At 39.5% G+C, this 18,493-nt stretch overlaps 1 protein-coding gene across 8 annotated transcripts in view; it reads left to right on the top strand.

Annotated features, from left to right (window-relative positions):
- The window catches only part of SORBS2 (sorbin and SH3 domain containing 2), a 234,529-nt gene that overhangs the window by 36,668 nt on the left and 179,368 nt on the right, over nucleotides 1-18,493 (top strand). The window lies entirely within an intron of this gene.

The raw sequence follows: 18,493 nt of genomic DNA, 5'->3' as shown, positions 1-18,493 counted from the left end.
CTTCATGACAGTTCATGGCCCCTGCCTGGCAGATGTCTCAGAGAAAGCAGCAGATGACGGTGCACAGAGCCTGGCCCTGGCTGCCCTGCTGCCTCGGAGTCTCCGTGTGCCTTGGGGCCCAACTGGTACTTTTTTTAAACATGGATGCTGAAATCTTTGGCGTTCAGAGATTCTTTTTTTCTCCAGAAAAGTTTATTGGTATCGAAGACCACATGTCAAAGGGAAGCATGAATTTTAACCACATAATGATATTCCAAGTAACAAAAAAAAGGAAGAAAAAACAACCAGAAAGAAAAAGAAAATTAAAATCAAAAGAAAACTGGGGGGGGAAAAACCCTCAGTAGCCAGAAGTCTGTTTTATGAGTGAAACTTCTGCTGTGTCAGGGATAAGGGATTTCTTAAACATGTGTTTCATAAAATGGGCAACACGTAGCACTTAGTAGCCATTCAGTCCACTTGTAAATATTCTCTTCATTGTAAAGAAAGCACAAGTGTGTATCACATTTGTTCCTTTTTACTTGCCCACCCCAAGCACAAGGTATTTCCAGAGTCCTCAGCCAAATACAGAGTTTGACGTTCCCTGGCAAACCGTCCCTGCGTACTCTGTTGGAGGTTAGGAATAGAATGAGCCTAATCCTGTCAGGAGACCGTTTAAGTCCCAGTCAAGGACGATGGCTCCTCAGTGCTGACGCAGTCTGCCCCCTGTCCTCTGCACCTTGCTAAGAAGGACGGACATAAGTGGCCACAAGGACACTCTCCAAAGGGGCGGAGCTGTGGGGAAAGATATGGCAGAAATCCCCCTGGATTAGGGGCAGATGCAATGGAATCTCCAGAATTTGGAGATGTTCAGTACAATTTTGTAATTTCCCAAACCTGGGCATTTCATTGCCACTTTTCCCCTTCAAATCTACAATATAAGAAGCATGTGAATCATCGCATTTATGTGTACAGTTAACATTTTAAATCCTCCTGTTATTTTGAGTCTGGGCTTTGTGGGAGACAGGGTTTAGCTAGAATGCTCGCCCCTGCTTAGTACAAGGAAGGCTTGCTCTTTCAGTGCTGAGTGCAAATATATTGCTAGAGGTGAGTCCAGCAGCAAATTCCACGGCACCAGAATGACACCTATCTGGAGAATGGTAGGTGACCATTCCATTCCCAGGCAAGCCATTTTTTCCCTGCTTTTTGTTTTCTCTCTGGTTCTCTTCACCCCTAATTTTACTTGGAAACCCTGGATTGTTTGAATGTGAAACTGCAGGTGAAATCTAGCCAAAGCCACTAGTTTCACACAAGTTCCACATGAAAGAAGCATTCTACCCAGCCTCGCACGAAACTTGGCGGTTGTTACCAAAGGCTTCATGAATGTCAGTCAGCCTGGATTTGAAACATAACCCAAGGCCAGGTGACTTCTGGTGACTTTGAGGCTCTATTGTATTAGCATAGAATCTGCCAAACAAGGACAGTCCTGTTTCCGCGTCTTCTACTGTAGTTTCATGGGTGGACACTTCTTTCCCCCATAAACTCCCATTTATCTCATGATCACTGAAAGCCGGGTTCAACCCTAACATGAATGGTTGTAGCTGTGGTGTTGGAGCACTGGCAGATAGAGGTTTGCGTTTTAAATTCCAGCAGCCTGATCCCCAGTGGTGTGAACATGTTGGTAGAATTCAGCTGAAGGAAGGAAGTCCCGGGAGAGCCATGGAATGTCTTTCTTTGCTTAAATATACCTCTGTGCTCGTGAGGAACAAACAGTAACATTTTGTCCCGGTCCGGCCGCTCGACAGTATGCCTTTTGTTCCCTCTCCAAAGGTGGTGTCAAATATATTGGTGGAAAAATAATAAACTTCCAGATACTTTTTTCTGCCTGCTCAACTGATATACTCCAAGGGAACATTGTAAGCATTGAGAAGTCCAGTCCTGTGGCTGGGAACGTAAGGGATACTGAGAATAAAGGAGCCCTCAGCGGAGTCAGCGTCCCTCAGGAAAGCATGGCGACCTAGAGTTCATGCGGGTGTTAACAGTCAGGTGGGACCTGGCTGGGAAGGTGTGTGTGTATGTTTTCCGGGTGGGTGTAGTAGCGAGCAGAGAGGAAGAGGAGGATTTGTCAGCTTTGTTCAGCAAATCTGTCACATCGAAAACAAAAATAATCAAGCCCAGGAGCTGAAAGCATTCCTTTCTTTTGTAGATCATGTAAATTTATGTTGGCTGAATATTGAAATTTTTTGGATTATTTTTTCTCATTAGAGACACCAATAGTTAGGATTCCAGGCAGAGTAAATAATCTCCAATGAAAATATGACCCACTGGGACACCTGAATTGTTTCAGATGAACTCCCATGAGTCAGTCTCCGGAAGGTCCTCATGGTTCTCTGGCAGTTATGAAATGCTAAGCCAACCAGGGCACTAAGATTCGACTTGTCTTTTTTGTAGTTGGAAGATTTTTAAACTCATATGAAGAATTTTCACAAAAATGAATGTGTGGCCTCACCAAAGATTTACACTATCTTTGGTGAGATGTATAGATGTGGATTCATTCTTTGAATCTATATGTAGATTCAAATTAAATTGCCATCGAATTTCATTTTAAAATTTTATAATCGCTTACTTATTCAATAAAATTGACTTTCATTCAAGATATAGTTTGCATGTTAGCAGGTGACATGCAGTGGATGGCCTAGCAGGGAAAGCATTTGAAAAGCTATCGCAATAACATAATTCTGAACTGCCATATGTAGAAGCTGCTTTTTAACACTGGCTTCACTAGTCATAGTGTAGCATCTATTCAGCATATATGATTTTGATACCCACAGACTGGTACAATAAGTAGAGAAAAGGAAGATGTTCAAATGGAGGTTCTAGAGAAAATAATTCAGAACCATCCTTCAAGGAAGTTCTCACTAAACACATCAAGGTATAAGAAGTTCAGTAGTTTTAAGACATTCATCACCCATAGCAAAACAGCAAAAGGGAAAGAATAGGCCAGGTGCGGTGGCTCACACCTGTAACCCCAGCACTTTGGGAGGCCAAGGCGGGTGGATCACTTGAGATCAGAGGCTCAAAACCACCTGACCACCATGGTGAAACCCCATCTGTACTTCAAAAACAATTCAAAATTAACCAGGCATGGTGCTGCACACTTGTAATCCCAGCTACTTGGGAGGCTGAAGCATGAGAATCTTTGGACCTAGGAAGCAGATGTTGCAGTGGACTGAGATTCCACCATTGCACTCCAGCCTGGACAGCAAGAGCAAAACTCTGTCTCAAAAATACAGGGATAAAAATGCCAAGTTGAGAATCAACACCAAGCTAGACTATGTGCAAATGTTTCTCTAAATCATTAAAAATCTTATTTCAAGGAGACGTCATTTGTCATTTAAGAATGCAAAAATCAGTGCTTTAAAAATCTTTTTGTGCTTAATTGACTGTCAGAAAAAAATGGAGTCCATGTAATATTTATTTCTCAAGGACATATTACAGCCTAAATTTACATATTCAATATACTCATTTTCTTTTCTAAAAAAAAATCAGCGTCTGTGTGATCAGGACATGATGACACAAAACAGTAGCAGCAGTAGGCGCCCCTGGTAGAGCAAAGAGGATTATTTCTCAGAAGCAGATTACACAGTCGTTTCCAGAAATCATCATTCTCCAACCAAGTTTTTATTAGTTATTTGGATATTATGTTTTTCTCCGAAATAAGAAGTAGTAGAGCCTGACCATCCCTACTCTAAAAGTCTGAAATTCAAAATGTTCCAATATCTGGAATGGTTTGAGCGCCACCAACATAATGCCACAATGGACAATGAAGATGACGTCAGCACTGTCACCACAGATGCCGTGGTGACAATGCGATGGGCTAATCGAAGGAATGCAGCCGAGTGCATTCGTAACAGAACAGGAAGACGTGTCTGTTTATAAACTCAAAGAGAGACTTCTAAGATAAAATCGCTCTTAGAGGGGCAGAGGACTCTGGAGAAAACATTTTAAAAGCCATCCGGCAGAATGCCTCCTTATTTCTTAGAGGACCCACTTCATGGTGTGTCAACTGCTTCTGATGTTTCTTATCACCTAAAAAAGGAAAAAAAATACAGTGTACAGTTTTGCTCGAAACACAGCATCCTCGGTGGCAACTGAAAGCCTGCATTGTTTGTGGCTGCTCTTGTCCAACAGCTGATAAAGGAAAACAGTGCCATTCCTGTGCTGTTCACTTACCTAAACACGTTATTTTTCACTGTATTAATAGGACGTATTTTTACTGTTTAAAAAATAGTCATATTTTCTACTGTTAAGTACTTACGTCTGAGTAAGGGTAGGAAAATGATTGCTTGTCGGTAGCAAATAAATTCAGTCAGGAATGATGGTGGTGCCAATCAACACCAGCTCTTCTAAGTGCATGGCTGAGACATTGACACCTGTGCTTCCTGATGGTTCTGTGTACACAAACTTCGTTTTGTGTACAAAACTGTGAAAAGCATTGTATAAAATTACCTTCAGGCTATTTAGATATGGTACATATAACAAAGTGAATTTCACGTTTAGATGTGGGTCTAAGATAAGTCATGATGGACATGCAGATATTCCAAAATCTGAAAAGAATCTGAAATCCAAAATGCGTCTCCAGTCTCCCATGTGCCTTTGACTTATACCCATCATTTCAAGGGCTGACTTTTTTCCTGGCACTACAAGATGCTCCCGAGTCATTCTGCATATTTCATGTCCTGGTCCTAAAATCAAGTATTTCTTCAAGGAGCTCTGGTTACTTCTATTGAGAAATGCTGTCAGTAATCAAGACCAGGGCACCCATTTTAATTTTTGAATGTGATCTTATTGGCCACTTAACTTTTCGCTTGAAGAAAATTTTACTTTTCTACATGGAATCCCACTCTGTAGCTGACGATACCTTGATCTGGTGTATAAAGATAACCTTGCTTGCTTTTTCAGAAGAGCAGACCACATGTTGCCCTTGCATGCTCCCCTTTCCCTCACTTTGAAACAAGTTCAATTAAATATGATCAAATTTACTTCTTTTTTTTTTTTTTTTTTTTTTTAGTCAGAGTGTCACTCTCTCATCCAAGCTGGAGTGCTGTGGTGCAATCTTGGCTCACGGCAACCTCCACCTCCCGTGTTAAGTGACTCTCGTGCCTCAGCCTCTCGAGTAGCTGGGATTACAGGTGCCTGCCACCATGTAAGCTATCAAAAACGATGAGTTCGTGTCCTTTGTAGGGACATGGATGAACCTGGAAACCATCATTCTCAGCAAACTGACACAAGAGCAGAAAATCAAACACCGCATGTTCTCACTCATAGACGGTGTTGAACAATGAGAACACATGGACACAGGGAGGGGAGCACTACACACTGGGGTCCGTTGGGGGGAAATGGGGGAGGGATGGGGGGTGGGGAGGTGGGAAGAGATAGCATGGGGAGAAGTGACAGATACAGGTGAGGGGAAGGAAGGCAGCAAACCACACTGCCATGTGTGTACCTATGCAACAATCTTGCATGTTCTTCACATGTACCCCAAAACCTAAAATGCAATAGAAAAAAAAATGTATGCATGAAAAAAAAGTAAACCTCTAACTGCAAAATAATTGCATTTATAATTTTATTTAATGCTCAGTATTATTAGAGATAAAAGGTTGTATTTTTATTGTTTCACCAAATGTATAGCTCTTTTATTTTCAATAAAACACAAGAAAACCATTGGTCCAAGCAATGAAGGAGACATTTCAAATGAGAAATGTTGACTTTCTGTACTTCGCTGAGAGATAAGCAAGCAGGAGCAGTCAAGATTACAGAGAACATGAATGTGCCAACAGTCTAATGAGCCAAATGTCAGGATGAGGCTGGTTAAAGTAACCTGTCGGTATACCAAAAAGAATCAGGTTGGTAAATTGATACAGTTTTAAAAAAATGTTTTAAAGACCAACTTGATATTTGAAAGAATGGAATAGAAACATTCATCTCTTGTTCTTAAATAAATGAATGCCTGGAAAAAAAAAAAAAAAGAGATTGAAGTTAGCGTAATAGAAAAACACGCGTACGGCATGTATGTTTAAGGCTTTGCATGTTGGTTCCTGTGACCCCGGAATATGCCTGTCCAAGTACAGCTTTAAATTGGCTTAGTGCTAGATCTCAACATGCTCTCAACTCAGTGGTGCTTGTTTAGTTCAGTTCTGCAAACCTAAGAAATTTGGTTGGTATTGAATTTAGCTCCAAGTGGTATCCAGAAGTTTTGTGTTTGTTTGAACTGAACTTTGAAATATTTCAAAACTATGTAACCCTCAAGTTTTAGAACAAATTGTTAATTTTCAACATAATCAAGAACGTTGAAAAGTTACACATGGGTACATTTTATGTGAATTTAATGAATATACAATTAAATATAGTTTTCAAATATAATTTTGATCTAAATATAAGTTTGATCTAAAATATTTTCTGTTTAACTTTTTTTTTTTTTTTAACCGTAAGAGTATTCACTTTGAAAAAAAAAAAATGGTTAAAGACCATGGTTAAGAATGGGAAACTATCCAAAACCTAATGTGGCCATGTAAATGTACAGTGAGGTGGCAATACCCACCCTTGTGGTCCCAGCAGAGCCAAGTGTTGGAAGGTATGGCATGGCACAACAAATGGCTCACCTCCTGTGCACATCTATGAGTAGGCCCGTGGTGAAGGGACTCAGCAGGGAATTGTTAGAAATAAAGATGGAGGTTCTGTGGGATTTCAGGAAGATGTCAGATGTCAGACTAAGGGATCCAGGCCTCATTCTGAAGTAGAAAATCGTTTTTGCTTCTGTCTGTAAAAGGCAGTAAAACACTAAGTTTTGGAGAAAGCTTACAGAGTAACATCTGTTAGCAGCAGAAATTACATTTTAAAAAATTGTATTTCTGACATCAAATTAAATCAAGAAAGTTTTCTTTTTATATCTACTATAATTATTTTTATTCAAGGTAGAATAAGACAAAAATTAGTTGTAAACAAGTTTATAAAGTTTATATCGATATAATAGAAGACTGGCTTATGATGGGAAACTAACAAATTCAAGTAAAAGAATGAAAACAGTGACAAGGTAAATTCAGAGGCAGATTTTTTGTGGAAAAGGCAATAAACGCTACTTTTTGTAGTAAAAGAAATGGATGATGCCTGTTTGTCTGCATACAAAATAGATTTTGTATTTGAGCATCTTTAAAAATTAATGGATGTATTTCATGTTTGGAAATTAATTTAGAATTGGCACACACGCGCTCTTTGTCTCACGTGGTGAGATCCATCTCTTAATAACCACAGCTTGTAAAAACTTGTCTGAAATCAAAGTGATAATTTTTATGTGAAGGTGAGAAAGCTTGATTGCAGTGAGATTTTTATCCTCCTTAAAATATTTTATATATTTTTAATATTATATATTATATTATTATATAATTATATTATATATTATATATTATATTATTATATAATTATATTTTTATATTATATTGTCAAAATTTAAAAACATTCAATGTTAAAAATCATTTGTGTCCACATCACAATTTTATATGTTCACATATATCATTTTTCTAATCAATATTCTGAAATACTTAATAGGTGTAAAAACATTTGACAAAAGACCATTTGGTATGCTTAACCCTCAGCTGTGCTTGTTAATTTAAGAATTATCTTACATATAAATCAGAAGGGAAGGAAATGAGGAATTCACTAGTAAAACCAAATAGCGTTTTAGGTGACCATGGATCACTACTTTAATGCCTTTAGCAATTTCATTTTCATTGAATAAAATATTTTCATAAGGATCTTGTAATATTGCTTCAATCATTTATTTATTAAAGACTTCTTTCACCATTATATGTGAATCATGAGGTTTGTGGTTTAAAACTTTACATTCTGACTAAGAATCAGTCTCAATCAGTGCAGAAGAAAAAATTGATAAAATATAACACAGGCTTTCAAGATAAAAACTCACAACCAGACAAAGGAAGAAATTACCTTAGAAAGAGTATTCATTATAAACCTACATCATAATAACGTAAAGAAATATATAGACTGATAAATATTACATTCTGATACTGGTTACCTCTAGAGGTAGGAAGGAGCTTTCAATTAGAGAGATACGCAACAGGCTTTAATTGAATTAGTATCTTCATTTTAAGATCAGTGATGGGTACAGTCATTGGTTAGATTATTCTCTTTATCTTTTGAATGTCTGGATAAAGACTTGCATTAAAACATCTTTCCCTCTGTTTCCCACTTCTTACATTTAAGATAAATTCTACATAGGAAGTAAATTGTAAATATCTTTTGCAGCTGCTAATATTGAGAGACTATATAAAACATAAATATATTACTTAAAGCAGCCCAAATTTTCTGAAAATGTATTGTTGACAGTATAATGTTTGGCCTATGCGTGTATGTTTTTTTGCCTGGGGCTCAAAACTTCTATAAACAGTGAATTAGAAGAGAAAATGAATTTAGTTCCTTAGCAGACAAACATCTTTTGTAAACCTACATCCAGGATGGATTTCGTAGTGTGTATCTTTTTGTATGGCATTGTTATAAATGTGGTATTTACTCTTTATATTCTCAAATAATGTATCATTATGTTTTATGATAATTTATAATGGGCTGTGAATCTAGCACTGAATACATTGTCTTAACCTCTTTAACACTGGTTTGGGGTCAATAGGTTGAGAAGAAAGCGTTTCTGTTTTAAGAGAGTTTATTTAGTCAGTGTATGAAAAGTGAGTGAAACGTACAAGCACTGCTCTCAGTTACCACAGGACTATAGAGAGCAATGATGTGGCTGGATATGCATGAGTTTCCTGTTAATGTGATACCAGGCAAGTGAGGGCTACCTGTTTTTGATAGAAAGACTTCATTCTGTAGCTTATGTGTTTCTTATAATTTAATTTATTCAGAAAAACTTATATGCACACAGCTGTTTCTTAATAATATTGACACTTCCTTAATGTTAATAGGAAAAAAACTAGTGACTTTTCATTAGCATTTGGCAGGAATCCGTGCTTAATTTTGAGGGTTTTTATTCCAATTTTTTCTACTTGTTTTATCCATAAACCCATTCCAGAATGTTAAAATGGGAAAGCTGGTGGACATCACTATCTTTTTAAGAGTTTTGACAAATGATGGATAATATGGAATAATTTTTCTTTACCAGTAATTTCACATGTAATCTGAAAATTGAGTGTGAGCCAAAAAGTCTTTATAATTTTAAATCATTAAATTCAAAGGAAAGATGTTTTCTGTTTCTAGGTGTAAGGGAGGCAAAATTATACCTCTCCTCCGTTGGGGTTTGTTAGTGGGTAGGGGCTTGTGGGTGTTGTGCCTGAGAATTAAATTGACATAAGACAGATCTACAATAGAAGAACATATACATTTACTTAATATAAGTTTACATGGCATGAAAACCTTCATGATTTGTGAAGACCCAAAGATGCAGTTTGCGTTGACCACTTATATAAGGAATTAGACGAAGGGCAGTAAATTGTAGAAATGCAGTGAGGCCGGGGCAGGGGTCCAGGGGGCTCGGGCCAGGGCAGGTGGCGGGAGGAGAATGGCTGGGAAGGAAGGGCCAGTGTGGCAGGTGGTACAGGTTTCCCTTAGCCTCAGCTTCTGGTCCTTGCCCATAGGAATGAATCCTCCCTTCTGGCCAAGGGAGGACATCTTTCACATGGGAACTTCATAACCTGCTTTTAAGAAACAGAAAGAAGGTCAAAGTGATCTTTTTGTGCCTGCTTTTTATTTTTTTATTTTTCTTGTTTTGAGACAGAGTCTCACTGTGTCACCCAGGCTGGAGTGCAGTGGTGCAGTCTCGGCTCACTGCAACCTTTGTCTCCTGGGTTCAAGCGATTCTCCTGCCTCAGCCTCCTGTGTAGCTGGTATTACAGGCACCTGCCACCGCACCCAGCTACTTTTTGTATTTTTAGTAGACATGGGGTTTCACCATGTTGGCCAAGCTGGTCTTGAACTCCTGACCTCAGGTAATCCACCTGCCTCAGCCTCCCAAAGTGCTGCGATTACAGGCATGAGCCACCACACCCGACCTCACCTGCTTTTTCTTAAATGCCTTTAACTAAAAATACTCAATATGCCAGAGTGCTGTATTTTGGGGATGCCATGTTCTTAACTCCTTCATAAGTAAAGTTCATGAAAGCATATACATCTGTTTAAGTCATAAAAAACACTCTGAGAGAAATGACACAAAGAATAATTTTGATTTTTGTATGTTATTGTTATTAACACTGAGAAACCAGATATTGCATAATTAACATAAAGTGGTATTTGGAAACAACAGTGAGGACAAGTGTTTTAGATTACACAGTTGACTCTCACATCTTCATGAATGCTCTTCTCCTTTGCCTTCTGTGACACTGGAAGCTTCTGATTTAGCTTCGGTCTCTCTGATTACATCTTCTGAATTCCACTTACAGATGCCTTCTTCTCTGCTTGACCTTAAAGTTACTCCCTCGGGTTCTCTCCCTTGTGTCTAAATCTTTATAGTCATCCCTGAGTTCACCTGTTTCCTCTTCCGTGATAATCCCTAAACTTATGTCTCGATCCTTGACCTCTTGTGAAACTTCCAGACTCACATTTCCAAGAAGCCAGTAAACATCACCTTTGCATGCCTTCTGAGAACCTCAAATTCAATATGTCAAAAACTCCCCTCTTTCCAATTCCGACTCTGCTCTTCCTTCCCGGGACTGTACCTTGACAATGGTGTTACCCACTGACTGAGAGTTAGAATCTTAGACAAGCATTCAAATTTTTCTTCATACCGACTTCATCCCTACTCATTAATTCTACCTACAAGCACACCTCTTCAATACCGTTCTTTCCCAGTTCACAGGCTATTGCAACATCCTTGACTAGGATTTCTCAGTAGTGTTCTCACTGCTCCAAATCCTTTCTCTCTGCCTTCCATGTAAACCCTTGTGGCTGAGCTATCTTGCAAAAATAAATCGGCCTTGCATGCAGACTTCCCATCTACCAAACTTCTGTTCCATAGCAAGTGTGTGCACTTTGCCGTCTGTTAAGGTTTTAAGGACCAGGAAAGATAACTGTGTCAGCCAGTGAAGGTAAATTCAGTGCATTGTGTTTAGATATAAATAATCTTGTGTTTTCCAAGCTAAAAGGCAGGGCTGGCAACATTTCCAGACTCCTTAGTAAGGAAAGGGTGTGGCTCACCGCTGGGCATGGAACTCAGATTCGATGTCAGCCCTGCTACTAACCTCAAAGAACCCTTTTCCTCAGATTCTCTTTTGGACACAGTATTGACACTGTTCACGAATCACTGCCTTTGTTGCCACTGATTATATAGTAATGTGATGATTGCAGAAGCAAATGCTAAATCATAAAAGTTTCATTAAAAAAGCTTAAACCATAAAATCATATGCTTCGTAAATGATGGCGAAAGGAGTCTTCAAGAAATAAATGACTGAAGCAACAGAGAGGGATCCTTACCACAATATTTCACTCAATGAATGGGAAATTGCTTAAGGTATTAAAAACAGTTATCAAACTATTTGGTTTTACTAGTAAATTCCTAATTTCATTCCTTTCTGATTCATATATAAGATCATTCTTCTTCAATTAATAAGCACAACAATCAGCTGTGAAGAGCCTACTCAGTACTCTGTACTAGCCTCCGTGACAGACACTGGGACCACAGCCTTTCTCTATGGCATTGCCATGAACGCCCACTCTAAAAATGCAGGAGAATTTATGTGATGGCCTTTGTGCCTTGGGAAAAAGATCTTCAGAATGATAGCTATCTGTACTAGTGTATATGTATCTCCATGGATTGTAGAGAGATTGTTGTATTTGCTTCTATTTAGATATCAAAGTTGTATTACCCTGAAGTGACCTATGGAAGTTAAATGTGACTTTGGAGAAAAAAATTTTAAGCTTTCAGTACAGATTTTCAAGATCAACATTCAGGAAAAAGTATAACAGAGGGATATTGAAACAAAATTTCTGAATGAATAAAGACAGTACTGATGGCAGCTATGAATTCAAATATTTTAACATACGTTCAGGTGTTTGCTTTGGGGCATGTGAGGAGTTAAAAGTGAAGGAAAATGTTTAAAGTTTTCTTCTTTACTTTGAACTACGTCTCAAAGAAGTACCTAATTTTGACATAAAAGATGTATTTCCTCCACAGACTAACACAAGTATGTATGTGTCTGAATGAATTAAGTCTTGTGTTTGGGGTTGTATCTATTAACTTTTATTATGGAACTGAAATAGCAGTCATTTAAAATAAAATGTTCTCTGCTCCGCTAACACGGTGACAGATTATTCAGAGTAGGATTGGTGACATTGCTTTCTTTTGCTCCCTGTCCTCAGTCACATTCTTGAAATTGGTAACAAAGCTGATTTGATTTAATTTTTATATCCTCCTGCAACTAATGAGAGGGAAATGTGTTTTTAATGGATCGCACATTTTCATCTTCCTGAATGTGCTCATGAACTCATATTAGCGAAAGGCAGCTGAGCTCTTTTGTGGCATATCTTTTCCAAGGATCAGTGTTGTTCTGTCCAGGGCTGCTGCAGTCACAAAGACTGTGTAGGTACATTAGGTAGACATAGGATGCCTATATAGATGCATTCTGTTAATTTTCCAGAGTGTTTCTTCCTCACGTTTGACCAACACATTGAGAGTAATCAAATAATGACTCACTGCCAATTCGGTGGAAAGGAAAGATAGTACCTATGGTTGTTCCTGATCTGAGAGTTGAACCTGAGAGATGGGAAGTCTGAGCATGGATGCGGAATGGGAATACGTGACATAAAGTAAAAACTGAAATGGCATTTGGAGTCCTCTGATGTGGGTTATCCTCGAGTACACCCCATTTCAATGAGCCAACGTGGAATCTATAACAGAAATTTGCCACATAGGAATATGAAAGTGCTGTGGCATAGAGTACTTTATAGAAGTTAAATATCTACCCTTAATTGATTGCTAAAGTTGACTTAGATTATTGCTAAGAAGCATAGGATTTTATAGAATGTGATACGCTTTGAGATAATTACTATATTAGTAACATAGACCTTGAAAGCAATTAACAGAATTATGACTAAGGAACCCTGTTACAGGCAATAGAAAACTATTGACTTCTATCTAAAACATCACCATCTATCTTTGAATGTTTATCCCTGGGGATGATTCTTAGAGCATTCAACAAAACCACAGCTAAATCTTATCAAGTATTCCATTTCCGTATTTTTTTTTAACTGTAAAGGGAAAAAAAACTCTTTCAATTCCTAGAAAACTGATCTATTTGAGAGATTTCTTAGGCCTTCTCTATTCATTCACCCTTCATTCACTACTGTGAGATTTTTGTGAATTGTTGCACCTGAGTTCTCTCTACCTATGATGTATACCACATCCTTTGGTCATCCAGTTCAATCCTTGGAAAAAGGCACACATCCCTCACATACACAAACTCTGTTCTGTTTCAAGATATGTCAAATGGAGCACCTTACCCTCACATACACAGAGGACAAGGGAACTTGAAAGCATATGGTATTGTGAGAATCACTGAGGAAAGAGCAAGCAAGTCCTTCTGGTTGATCATTGGAAAGTGTTCTTCCTATATTGGGCAGAAATCATGTTTAACGCCTACTCCATGTCTTTAAGCGAGAAGCTGTTATCTCCTCTGCAGGCTCTGTCATAGCTTAGGAGGTGCTTCATTTCTAAACTTAGCAACACTGGCGTCCTCATCACTCCGGAGCAAGCAGAGTCATTCACACACTCAAATCCGAGCACTGTCCAAAGGCAAAGGACTGTTTTGAGTGCTTGAGACACATCCGTGAACAACCTCAGTAAAAATCCCTGCCCCCGCAGAGCTTGAATTCCCATGGGCAGACCATACAGTAGAAGATAAACATGGTAAGAAATTATATGGTAGGTAAGAGAGTAAAAGAGGGCTCTAAAAATATCGGAGGGTAAAGAGGATCTGCGGAATGTCTGTGTTGAGCTCGAAGTTTTCAGTGTTGAGCGAGGGAGTTGAAGGGGGTTATCCATTGGGGTTACCCATCTGGGGGCAGCAGGCGCTGCCTCTGCAGATGCTCTAAAGTGTGAGTGACCCCCTGTTTGAGGCGCAGCAAGGAGGCCAGGATAGCTGCAACCCAGAGAAAGAAGGGGTGACTGCCAGAGGATGAGGCTTTCACACTGAAGGGAGTAGGTGGTAAGGATGGGAAGATGGAAGCCGGAAATTGATTAGGAAGCTATTGCAATGGCAAGGTGAGGAAGGATGGTGCCTGGAACAGGTAGAAATGGAGGAGACGGCAAGAGGGAGCTGGTTCTCCATGGTGGTTAAAGTCTTCAGGTTGAATGAGGCAGTGAGGGTAGAAAGAGGTTAAGAAGGCCAGGAACTCAGACCTGCGGCACTCCAGGATTGGGAGGCCAGGAGGAAGAGGAGAGCCCTATCAGTGAAACTGAGAAGGCATTCCCAGGGAGATGGGAGGAAAGCACGCGGGCACAGTATGCTGAAATCCAACAGAAGAAAGTATGTCAGAGGCGGAGGCGTGATCAAGAAAGAGGATGGCTTAGGTATAGCCTGATGATTTACAATATGGAGCTCCATGGGGGCCTGGCGAGAGCAATTTAGTGAAGAAATGGTAAATTCCGGAAAGTCTTCACATGTTATTTAATTTTAAAAAGTGAAGTGTAATTCAAGGGAGTTCATGCTGATTTACTAGCTATGTGAAATTTTTGATTAGAGCCTGAGAGTTTCTTCATCACCAGCCTCACTGCGTAACTAGTTGCCTGCCCTGCCGTCAGCAATGCTCTGAACAGCAGCCTCCACGCAACACAAGATTAACAAAATATACAAACCTGTCATCTGGTCATTAGCCTCTATGTTAACAGTCCATCACAGTTTCCCTTTCTTACACGCAATCACGTCAGTGGCTCACCAAATTCTATCAGCTATTGCTTAAAAATGCTCCAATAATATGAGTAACATAGGAAAGCTGGCATTAGAGAGCTCATTTTCAAATTTTACAAAACACCTAAGCCTGATCTTTCCACCCGGTTGTATAGATCTAGCTGGAGAGAAAGCAGATGTTTTAAGAACTTGAAATTGCTAAACTAATATATACTTTTGTCTCTGTGGTATGCTACATGGTATCCATACCACGTAGGCTCATTATGTCACCTGGAAGGAGTTGAGACCGTGGTTTAGTTTCTCAGGACACAAAATAACTCTTAAAATGGAATTATGATGTTGGCACAAAGCAAGTGGCCTTAAAGATAAATGCGATTTTGCCGGGCACGGTGGCTCAAGCCTGTAATTCCAGCACTTTGGGAGGCCGAGGCGGGTGGATCACGAGGTCAAGAGATCGAGACCATCCTGGTCAACATGGTGAAACCCCGTCTCTACTAAAAATACAAAAAATTAGCTGGGCATGGTGGTGCGTGCCTGTAATCCCAGCTACTCAGGAGGCTGAGGCAGGAGAATTGCCTGAGCCCAGGAGGCGGAGGTTGCGGTGAGCCAAGATCGCGCCATTGCACTCCAGCCTGGGTAACAAGAGTGAAAATCCGTCTCAAAAAAAAAAAAAAAAAGAAATGTACAGGTAGACTAAAAATTGTTGGGCGGTTTAGTTGTGTTTCCTATTCAGAAATCAGAATTTGCAAAGCAGTAAGGGCATTTTGCCCTGCCTTGCCTTCTTCACGTAGGTCAATTTCCGGTCTCATTTTGGAAGCTAATTATGAAATGGCCACACAATCAAATGTTTCTCTTTATAAAATCATGTTTCTTGAAGGGGCTTGCACCATCTAAATATCTTATGTCATAATGAAAGCCTCTGAGGTCCAAAGAAGTGGACTAAACTTGAGAGTATCTGAAAGTCTTTTACTGGTCCAGGCCCCCCACAGTGAACAGTGTGCTTCCTGCTTTTCCATGCAGTTCAATGAGAAAACCATCCCAAAGTGAAAAAAAAATGGAAGCCTGCTTCAAGATCCAGCCCTGGATGTTGAATTACTTATATTGCATATTACCTGTAAGCAGATATACACATACATTTTTATAGACTGACCATATAGTTTAGGTGATGTAAAGATCCAGACATAATCAACAATGAATAGTACTTGAGTTTTTGGGTGGCTTAAATATTTTTTTTTCTTTTGTGGACTGAACGATATGATTTCTTTCTGGTGGATGAGTTACCAAGAACTAACATCCTAGAACAGAAGAATGAACTTTGTGAAATATTCTCTTTATCAAATTGACTGCCTTAGTGTTTGGGAAATGTAATTTAAAATCCATGTGACATAAACAGCAAAATTACAGCTGTACTATGGAGAATTTTTTTCATGCAATTTATTAAAAAATCTTTAAATCTTACACAGTTACATATTCTAACATAAGTCATGACTTGCAATGACATAAACAAAATAGCAATCATGAACTGCCTAGAGGGGCGCTTCTGTTGAGCATCCTCTACTCTATTCGATATTCTTGGAACATCTTTCTAATGAACTGTCAGTGAAAAGTTCAGCTGGTTTAATGTCAGTGCTGCCAACCATCAGTCCAAATCGCTTGCACACGATTAAAATTCTTGGATGTCTTCACTTGTTTCAAATCAAGTTGCCTTAATTTTGTGGTTTCTATAAAACAACATTTGTAAAAATCTGGTACCACTTCTGCTTTTTGTTTTGCATTTCAACTGATATTTACTTCAGATCTGTTTCCTGACATTCAGAGTTAAATTTTTTCTTCTAATAAACATGAGGAGGCATGGGATTAGGATGAGTGAGATGAACAAACATTAGATTTTATGCCAAGTGAGATATGAGGAATGAGAAGACAGTTTCTTTCTTATGTATAATTAAAAGGAAAGGTTTTGAAAGAATGAATGTGATTATTCTTCTAGTTCTAAATGCTGAGTGATAAGAGCGTCTAAGTGAGGCCTTTGGCCTTTGTGGTCTGAGTTCCTTGGTAGTCAAATGAGTTTTCAAGACTTGTTGCTACTTCCAACCTCTACGAGAATTTTCATTGTGTTATCTCCTGCTGTTCCTGCCAGTAAAAATGTGGCTGGCATTATTCCGGATCTGATATATATACCAACTTTCAAATTGTGTATTTTGTGAGTAGCAAACTGTCTTCCATGCCAAATGTCTCACATTTGTGTGTGCTTCTGTTGCCTATTAGTTTCTTGTGACTTTTACCTCCAAATAGTTTAAAGCAGCATATTTCGAATGTAGTCTAAGGATAATGGAGTCTGTGGTTGTATTCCAAGTGAAGGGGACTCTTCACCTATGAAGATGAAAATGCAAGTGACACTAGTCACCTCCTTTCACTGAATTGGCTGTGATTGCAGTGGGAAGCAAAGATGTCAGTCTCAAAGTGGGAAGGGGAGCGTGATTGCTTGGAAGACCGGGAGGCTGGTCTGGGCATGCTGACTGTTTGACAGCGTCTGTTGTCAGCTTGCCAGGACACATGCTGATCATCTCCACATAGCCTAATATTGACCCTGTCAAAGCTGTATTTCCAATCAGCATTCTGCCAAGGTCATTGATGATACATCTCTCAAGTATATAAAGATATGACAATTGTGGGGTTTTTTTCCTGCCACTTTGTCAGGGAAAATGCTGTGCATTTTCACAAACCCCATTTCCTTTCCTCATGGGCACATGGGTAGGTTGGATTCCCAGCCTCCTCTGCAGTTAGAAGGAATCCTAGGACAATTTCTTCCTGGTAGAAGTGGTGTATTGCCCTTCTAGGTCTGTTTCGTGAAGCCTATGCCTGATCCTGCATATTCTCACTCCTCTCAGCTAACAGCTAGACTCAAGGGATGTAAAGGACTCTGAGACGCCATGGCATGGTGGAGTAGTAGCTGCAAGGAGCCTCATTTCTAAATGGCTGCTTAGAACAGAGTCCCCCCTCCCAGCCCCTGCCGCCGCCACCACACACACACACTCCACTGAGCTGCCCTCAGCTGCACTGGATATTTGCTTTTCCTCTGTTAAGCTACTAGGATTTGGAAGACGTGGGTTATGGTAGTTGGCCAACTGTACACAGTTGTAGAAACTGTCAAGCTACCAGACTTCTGTAATATAATAATGCAAATGTGCCTTAGTAGATTTAGTGATTATACGTGAAATGTGTTATCAAGGGTAAACTTTCTATTTTTATTATTTTTTTTTAACTTTAAGTTCGGGGTATATGTGCAGGTTTGTTACATAGGTAGACTGATTGCACATCATGGGGGTTATTGCATGTCACGGGGGGCGGGGTTGTGTACAGATTATTTCATGACCCAGGTAATAAGTGTAGTACTTGATAGGTAGTTTTTCAGTCCTCGCCTCCTCCCACCTCCCACCCTCACGTCGTCTATGGTAGCTGTTATTCCCTTCTTTGTATCCATACGTACTCAGTGTTTAGTTCCCACTTGTGAGAACATGTGGTACTGGGTTTGCTGTTCCTATGTGAGTTTGCTTAGGAAATGGCCTCTAGCTCCATCCACATTGCTGCGAAGA

This window comes from Saimiri boliviensis, chromosome 3 (assembly GCF_048565385.1).
Source record: "Saimiri boliviensis isolate mSaiBol1 chromosome 3, mSaiBol1.pri, whole genome shotgun sequence".
Lineage (NCBI taxonomy): Eukaryota > Metazoa > Chordata > Mammalia > Primates > Cebidae > Saimiri > Saimiri boliviensis.
The sequence above is the reverse complement of the archived record's forward strand: the minus strand, read 5'-3'. Positions and strand labels throughout refer to the sequence as shown.